Source organism: Papaver somniferum, chromosome 2 (assembly GCF_003573695.1).
Source record: "Papaver somniferum cultivar HN1 chromosome 2, ASM357369v1, whole genome shotgun sequence".
In the NCBI taxonomy this organism is placed as follows: Eukaryota; Viridiplantae; Streptophyta; class Magnoliopsida; order Ranunculales; family Papaveraceae; genus Papaver; species Papaver somniferum.
In genome coordinates, this window is record NC_039359.1 from 201,100,000 (window position 1) to 201,108,759 (window position 8,760).

General features: G+C 37.1%; 1 pseudogene; it reads left to right on the plus strand.

Annotated features, from left to right (window-relative positions):
- LOC113352582 overlaps window positions 1-4,978 on the plus strand; it is a 77,396-nt pseudogene extending 72,418 nt beyond the window's left edge.
- Window positions 4,979-8,760: the final 3,782 nt, after the last annotated feature.

Sequence of the window (8,760 nt, forward strand, 5' to 3'; positions counted from 1 at the left end):
TTGAAGTCTAGATAAGGGGAACTCTTGGCAACTTGGATCTTTGAATCCTGACACTACTCCTAGTTTTATCTAGAGTCTTCCTCTCCAGAAACCCTTTTAGGGTTTAGCGACTATAAAGAATTCACATGGATTCGTGAAGCCAGGTCTAGTTATCTTTTATCTTGATAACATCTTGATCTTGATTCTTTGTAGAGCTTGCTCCAACGATCAAGATAGATAGTAATCAACATAGTCTCTTTGTCTCATACTTTGTTGATTCCATAAGTTTTATACTTGTGAGGTGAACAATAATCAAGGCTGCACTTCGGGTTGCATAAGTCCGGATTTTGAGGATAGCCAAACTTTTGTCTAAGTTGTTATAGATTTCCATCACCTGGATCTATCGTTTTCTTTGATCATCCGTTTAGATCGTAAATCAGAAGATCAAATATAGGCTTAATATGTGGGAGGCATATTTGGTTTAAATTCTTCAATTGAGGTTGACGCAACTCTTATTTGTGGGTGAGATCAACTAAGGGAATCAATTGCGCAGAGTCTTACGAGATTCAAGAGGTGTGAGGAGCACGACTGTACCTTAATTGGTGAATTTCCTTTTAGGGCTCAACTACATTCCAGAACGAAGCTAATTGGTAGTAGGCTAGTGTTTGTAGTGGATTAATACAGTTTGGTGTTCAATCTGGACTAGGTCCCGGGGTTTTTCTGCATCTACAGTTTCCTCGTTAACAAAATTTCTGGTGTTTGTGTTATTTATTTTTCCACATTATATTGTTTATCTTTACAATTGAAATATCACAGGTTGTGCGTTGATCAATCAAAGTATCTAGGTCCAACCTTGTTAGTTGAAAAAGACTTGATTGATCCTTGGACACTGGTCATTGGTACCGTCTAAGAACTCTCTTTGTAGTTAGGTTCACGGATTCAATTCTGTAAACGTTCTAATAATAAGAGAGAGAGATATATATAACTCTAGGAACTTTCCTTGATTGAGTTTTTTTACTCTCAGAGCTGTGTTGAGTTTGTCCATACAGATTGTCTAAGAAAAATTTGGTGGTGTATCTTGGTACCCCCTGCGTTTTCAAAATCCTCAAGGGTTTTTGTAAATTTAGCCTTTCATTCAGATAGATTGGGAATATACTCCTCGATGAGACGGATTTATACATCCAACATCTTTTGAAGAGCCAATTCTCTTTAAGATCCTTCTCGGAGGTCAGAATTCTTCATGTATAGTTTACAATGTAGTCCATCAATTTTCCTTATCAATCGTTGTTTCTCATGACAAAGATTTTATTTTAACCAAATGAATATTTGAAAACACTAGGTACCAAAATACACCACCAACTTTTCGTAGGCAATCTTTATGGACAAAATCAACACAACTCCGAGCGTTAAAACTCAATCAAGGAAAGTGTTTAGAGTGATATCTCTATCTCTTTTGCGATTAAAACATTTACAGAATTCAATCTTGAACCTAATCACAAAGAGAGTTCTTGGATGATACCAAAGACCAATGTCCAAGGATCAATCAAGTCGTATCCAACAAACTAGGTCGGACTTCTTTACTCTGTTTAATCAACACACAACCTGTGATATTTCAATTATAAAGATAAACAATATAATATGGAAAAAGAAATAACACAGACATCAGAAATTTTGTCAACGAGGAAACCACAAATGCAGAAAAACCCCGGGACCTAGTCCACATTGAACACAAAACTGTATTAAGCCGTTACAAACACTAGCCTACTACCAATTAACTTCGGTCTGCAATGTAGTTGAGCCCGAACTCAGTCTCACATTGATTCAGGTACAGTCGCGCTCCTTACGCCTCTTAAATCCCAACAGAACTCCGCGCAATTGATTCCCTTAGATGACATCACACCAACTAAGAGTTGTTTCAACTCAATTTAAGACTTTAAACCAAATTTGCCTCCCACAGATTAAGCCTATAATTAATTTCCTGATTACGATTGAAACAGATGATTAAATCAAGAGTAGGATCAAGGTGATAGAAATCGATAGAACCTTGACAAAGTATGGCTATCCTCAAAATCGGACTTATGCAACCCGAAGTGAATCCTAGATTATTATTCACCTCATAAGTATAAAACTTGTGGAATCACAAAGTTGAGACGAAAAGAACTTTGTGATTTTTATATATCTTGTTCAAGTGATAAATCAACAGTCGAACAAGATCAGGATACTCAAGTTATCAAGATAAAAGATAACTGAACCTGGATTCACGAATCCCAATGAAGTCTTTGATAGTCGCTAAATCCTAAAAGGGTTTCTGAAGAGGACGACTCTAGATACAACTAGGACACACCAAAAAGTAGTGTCAGGATTCAAAGTTTCCAGTTGCCAAGAGTTCCCCTTATATAGACTTCAATGCCTAGGTTGATTTAAGTTTAAGCTAAGATATCTTTGGAACCAAGCAAGCAATATACACCGTTAGATGAAATCTTTGAAACTTATTCAAATAAACAAGATGTGACTACTCGTTTTCCCGTAGTCTACGTAATGTGTACAACTCAGAGGATCATATACTAAGTAGTATTGATGCCTCTATTGAACTGATGATGCTTAGTAATAAATGGTATTCACGATCGCAATAATAACGAAGAACACAAATATAATGTAAAAGCTTCTAAGTTATCATGAGACACGAGAGATTACGTGGTTCGACTTTCGTCTACGTCCACGGGGTAATGAGTGATTGTTTTTTATTGAGTATGGTGGTTACAAAGATCTTGATGGTGGTTACAGAGATCTTAAATGCTTCCCAAAGTAATAGAGAGAACTCAAGTTCAACGATACTTAAGTTCCAAACATTAAAGAGGTATAAGCTTAAGACTAGATCTTCTCTCCTAGATATTGAATGCCCTTAGTTGGTTGGTGAGGCTTGGTATTTATAACCCCTTATGCTATAGGTATATCTTTGCTTCCTCTGGGTCCATCGTTCGCTGATATACCTTTCGTACCAATGGTACCTTCGTTCACAGCATGCTTTCTTCAGTCGCACTCTGCCACCTCAGCTGACCCACGTTCCTTCGGGAACTTCCCAACCTTAGTACAGGTTGTACCTTCGTTCACCGCCAGCTTCTGCCAATCGGGTTCTGCCACGCCTTCTCTCTTCACGTGCTTTGATTATGCGTGTAGATAAGAGATTTGTGCATTTGATGCTGATTAGATGCGTCATCTAACTCTGTCCCTTTGCCAACTGCCTCCTTGTAGACTAGGATTTTACGCTTCTTATCTAAACCGTCGAGGCATCCTTCCTTGGGACTGGATAAAATAGATTTGCGAAGGTATCCTTTGTTACTCAGGCTTCTCTGTCTAGCGAAGGCTACACAGTTAAGTTTGTATGCGGCCACTAAGATCGTGACACGTACTCCGCAGAATATTGGTATTCACATTTTTCCCCTTTTCTTTCATATTCTACCGTTTGGTAGAATTGGAAGAAAACTTCCGTTATGCCGCCATTTTTTCACGTACCGAGTGAGTGGTCCCCACATGTCCTTTCATGCAATAACTTCTCCTTGAATCTCGGGACATCCAAATTTTTGGATTCTCCAGCCGCCTATAAGATGGGAATAAAGAGAAGGAATTTTCATTAACTGTTTTTCCCTTCCTCGAACTATCGCTCTCCATCCCTTTCTCATAGATTTTTTCTCCTGCTGCTAACTGCTCCATTTTTTCTTTTGCTCCTTCGAAGTTCTGATCAGCGTCTGATTGTGAAAGTAAGTGGTTTTTACTCATTGTTGTTGCTTTCATACTTCTTTATGCTTAGTTCTGCATCTCCTCTTTCGATTGCTGGATGTTGTTGTGGTGCTTTCATGTGAGAATTATAATTCTTTTTTTCTCATTCTAGTTGTATGAGGGCTTGGGTTTCATCCTATTTTGCATTTTGATGATGATCTTTCCATGATTGTCCTTCGTATGCAACTCCGATCATGTGATGAATGACCCTTAATTTTTGCCCCGTGATGAGTTTAAACTCTTCCTTTTGGTTGGTTTAATAAAACCCATGCCCAATGTATGTTGATTTTTTCCCCTGATCTGTTTTTGTAATGGACTTTGATCTTTCGTCCGCCATTGTTGATTGGGATGTTTCTCATGTTGGTGTTAGGAACCATTGGTCTTCCGAAGAAGAATGCGGATAAGGAGCGTAGGCCCTCTTCGTCTACGGACTTACCTCCGAGAACGGATCATCCTGGTGCTATGTTATCTCCATCATATGAGGATACTGAGATATCTGTGAGTACTGGGATGACTATGGTGTTTGAGGCTGATGTGGTCGCAGAGGTAGAAGAAGTTGTTGTTAGGGATCTTCCACCTCTTCCGCCTTATTATGAGCTGCAAAGGTTGTCACTTCGTGACAACGATATCTACTCCCATCTGACCTTAGTTGAGATTAATGAATCTTCTTATCTTGATCGCGGTAAATGCTGGGCGTATACTCCCTTTCTTATGACTGATCCATGGTTTTCAGGCTCTGCTATCGCGGAACCCAGCATTCCTCATACTGCCTTTTTTGCCTATGAAACGTGACGGGCACCATCCTTGGTTTTCCAACCCTGCCGCTTCTGACGAGGTAACCTTCGTTTTTCTTTGAAGGTTGGAAGCTTCGAATATGTTTGCTTTAATATCTTTGTTTTGATATTCTGATGGCTTTCTTTTATAGTCTGCCCCTGCTTCGTCTGCTGGGACTGCTTCGGGATCTGTTGCTAGAACTGTCCCTGGATCTGCTAGTAATTCAGTAAAGAAGAGAAGGGTTTCTCCTAGTGTGGTTGAGTCGTCTTCTGCTGGAGATCATGTAGTTAGGGCGTTCCTTTCGGTGGCGACGCAGTATGGTGGTGATTTCTGGCGCATTCTCCGGTATTTATGTGATGCTTCAGTTGTTAGGGAAAAGCCGACAAAGCTTTTTAATTCTGATCCTAGCTCAGGAGATGTCGTGGGTTCAAGGTCTTCCTCTCTTTGATTGAAGTATTTCTTTTTGATGCCTTTCTAGAACAAAGTATGCCCCTTCGTGGGTTCTTTTGATGTTTTCAACTGTGGTTGATGTGTGTTTTCCCCCCTTTTTTCCTTGAAAGTCGATTCTCGTTGCTTTTAAATGGAAAAAAGCATCTTTACTTATGTGCTACTTTTTAATTCATAATTGTTTTTGTGTTTGTCTTGAGCAGTCTTTTTCTCTTGAGGTACTCTTGGTAGACTTTGCCCCTTTGCTGGGTTTGGCAATCTTCGTAATTGTCTCTGGTTTGCTGACAGCGTGTATATTTTATCAGCAATAGTCTTCATTCTGGTTCCTGGCATATCACACTCAGTCATATATTAATCCAAAGGCCGTTTCCTTTGTTATTTCTATCTGAATCACGTGATAGAGTTTGAGCCACCAATTTTCTTCATTTGCTTATCTGTTCTGTATTTGCACGGGTTCGATTCTTGAATAACCTTCGTTTCTGAGATTAATAGGTTCCTTTTGGCATAAAGTATACTTTTACCTAAGTTGCATAGGGTTAAGCGTGCTGGATCCGTAACCGAACCATGTATAAATACTATGCTCAACATGGTTAGCCGAAACTAGCTGGTATGAACTTAAAAGCTTAACACTCATTTTCATGAACAAAAAGACATTAATCTTGAGTCATAATCATGTTATCAAATGACTCTAGTGTTTTATAGAATTGGGCAAATGTAAATTATTTCATATAAATAATTTAATTGCAATTGAACACAATCGACATAGTTGGTGAATGCACAAAGTACAAATACATGAGTTGTTCGTGAATCGGCTGAGTCATGGTGAACGGACCGGTTTGCAAACTTGTGAGCAAAACCGAGTTCCGAAGTCGATCAAACTTTCTCAGTTCACGTATCGATTTGCAAACTTAGGTGCAAAAATAAATTCTGAAGTTGATAGAACTTTCTCAGTTTGCGAGCCTGTTTGGAAGCCTTAAGACTTTACCGGTTCCGGAGTTCACATAACCTTTTCAGTTTGCGTGCTGGTTTGGGTAATAAACTGGTTCAAGAATATAGAATTGTATTGGTTCGCATACCAGTTTGGATACTTAAAACATGTTCCCTTACCAAAGTTCCAAAATGGATTGCATACGAATATACATACCTATCTGGATCACGAAACAAACTGATTTTCCCATGATGTGCATACGGATACGTGTATCACACAAATATGTAAGTCGATATGTAGCTACTCTGCTACGTGTATGAATATATGTAATACGACTTCATACATATAACATTTTTCTTCGTTTGTAAGACTGATAACACTGTCTTGTATTCCGAATATAGTTCTACATTTCTCTAAATCAATTCGAAAACATCAATCACACATATCACTGTTGCAGGCTATTTTCGAATGATAAACTTGAATCATGATTTGGTACCGAACAATAAAATTTTCTCCACCAAAATTGATCAAGTATGAATAAATGTTCATTAAGCTTAGTCATTATATTTCGAGAAACTCGTAAACTAAATAATTAGTTCTCGACTCGAAATTCTTGTCTATGGAAGCTAGTCTAATTAGTTATGCGACAAACGTCTCAAGGATAGAAATGTGAATATAACTTAAGAAATAGGTGGTTCATTCTTTACTTACCTTTTGTTGATGAAGTTCTCCAAAAGCTTCGGTTGATCTTCGCCTTCAAACGATAGAACGCAAATGACGACTGGTACATTTCTCAACTACCTCTATCCTAGACCGAGACTTAACTAATTGTAGACTAGAAATCAATATATAGTTTTGACAACTAAATTTGACAACAAGCTTGAGATAGCAACACTTGTGAGTTCGACCGAGCAATGCTCTAACAATCTCTCCCTTTGTCAATTTTAGTGATAAAACTATCAATACATATGGATAACAAAAATAAATCTTTGAAAAACTCCTTGATCCATCATGCCTTGATTTCCTTGGTTTCTTGAACTCTCCTTGAAATCTTCGTTATTCAAGTCGCAATGATTATGAACGTGTTCAACTCAGCATCGTTGTTGTTGAAGATCCGTAGCTATAACAACATTCGTCGTTATACAAAAACATTGTATTATTATCTTCTCTTCAAAGTTCAATTGTATCTCAACTTTGAAGTAATACTATGGTGATATGTTTCTCCCCCTTAATCAATACTTACATCTTTTGTATAATAGGTGAAACCTATTGCTAAATGATTCACCCCCCCCCCCTTACATAATGATCTGTAAAACATATGTATGCAGTATGAAACTACTAAATAATTCTCCCCCTTTTTGTCAATAAAATTAACGAAGGTACGAAAATCGCGGGATCATATTGAATACAAACAAAAGATATCTCAAGTTTAAGGAAGATGGAGATACTACATAAAAACATAGTTAAAATGCTACTCCTCATATCAACTTATCTAGATCATATCACATGGTAATAAATACTTAGCGTTCATCCTAGGAGATTATAAAGATACAAGCATCCCCTTTAAAAATTCCACAGCCACACTCCCAAAAAGATATAGCAATTAAGCACAAGTTCATTTAAGAACTCCCCCCCCCCCCCCCCCCCATTAAATGTCATTCCCAAGAGAATAACATGAGCGACCTTGTTTTTGTGAAAAATAAGGATTTTGGAGGAAATTAACAAATCACGAGGATTTGCATCCAAAGTATTGACATAAATTAATCTCAAGGCCATTTACGAACAACGAGATAATTTTACTCGATTTTACTCAACATAAGAGAATCTTACGGAGTGTGTCAAGCAGCAAAAACACAAAAGCTCACAAGAAGATCAATACTGCGAGAAAAATCTCAAAGAGTTTGTTCTATTTTCTTTTTTATAAAAACATAATAGATTAACTTCTGAGCATATATGAAATATTAGTTTGATTCATGAGAACGTAAAGGCACAAATATTTCATAAGACTTTTGCAATAATTAAACCAATAATGATTACATATTACAAGTTCATTTTCCAACAACTCTAGAATTTAAATAAATAAATCTAAAAACATGCAAGATGAAAAACGTTGGAAATAGCTATGTGTAATCACAATCTTTGTTATACCAAACCCTAGTTATCCTTCTCAGGAACAAATTCTCAAAAGAAGTTTCCTAGATATAAAATAGAATAAACAAAATAAACTAGATTTTTCCTCTTCATCATCTTGATGGTCATATGCAAAATAGCAATTTACATCAGCAGAATCAACAACTTCATCATCGACCAGAGTTCTCTTCTTTCCTCTTGTTTCAATACCATCGTGATTAAGAGATTTCTCTATGCTTTCAAGAATTAGAGACATAGGAGACATGCTTGGTTACGGAGCCTTGGATGTGAATTTCTCAATAACAAGTTATGGTATATAAAGGAGTTTGTAAATATATTCTCTAGGATGCACGTCGGTTCGTGACCTGATTTAGATATCAGGGTTTTGCACGGTCAAGATGGAAAGGTGTGTGTACCTTTCGATGGTGCGAGACTGGTTGATTCTAACGGGTTTTAGAACATAATTTTTGAGGGTAGAAAATAGTTTTTTTATAATATTTTATAAAGCATACAACAATTTATCAATACTGCAACTATCCTTCCTAGCTATGACAAATATTCTTCCTTGAATATTAATGCATTCTTAGCTCAACAAACGTGAGTTTAGAGCATAAAAGAATTAATATATATATGAGAAGATTTTAATCAGAGAACATCAGCTCAAGAATTCATAACATTCAAATCTGTTGAACTTATCATGAAGGGGCTGCAATATGAACAAATTG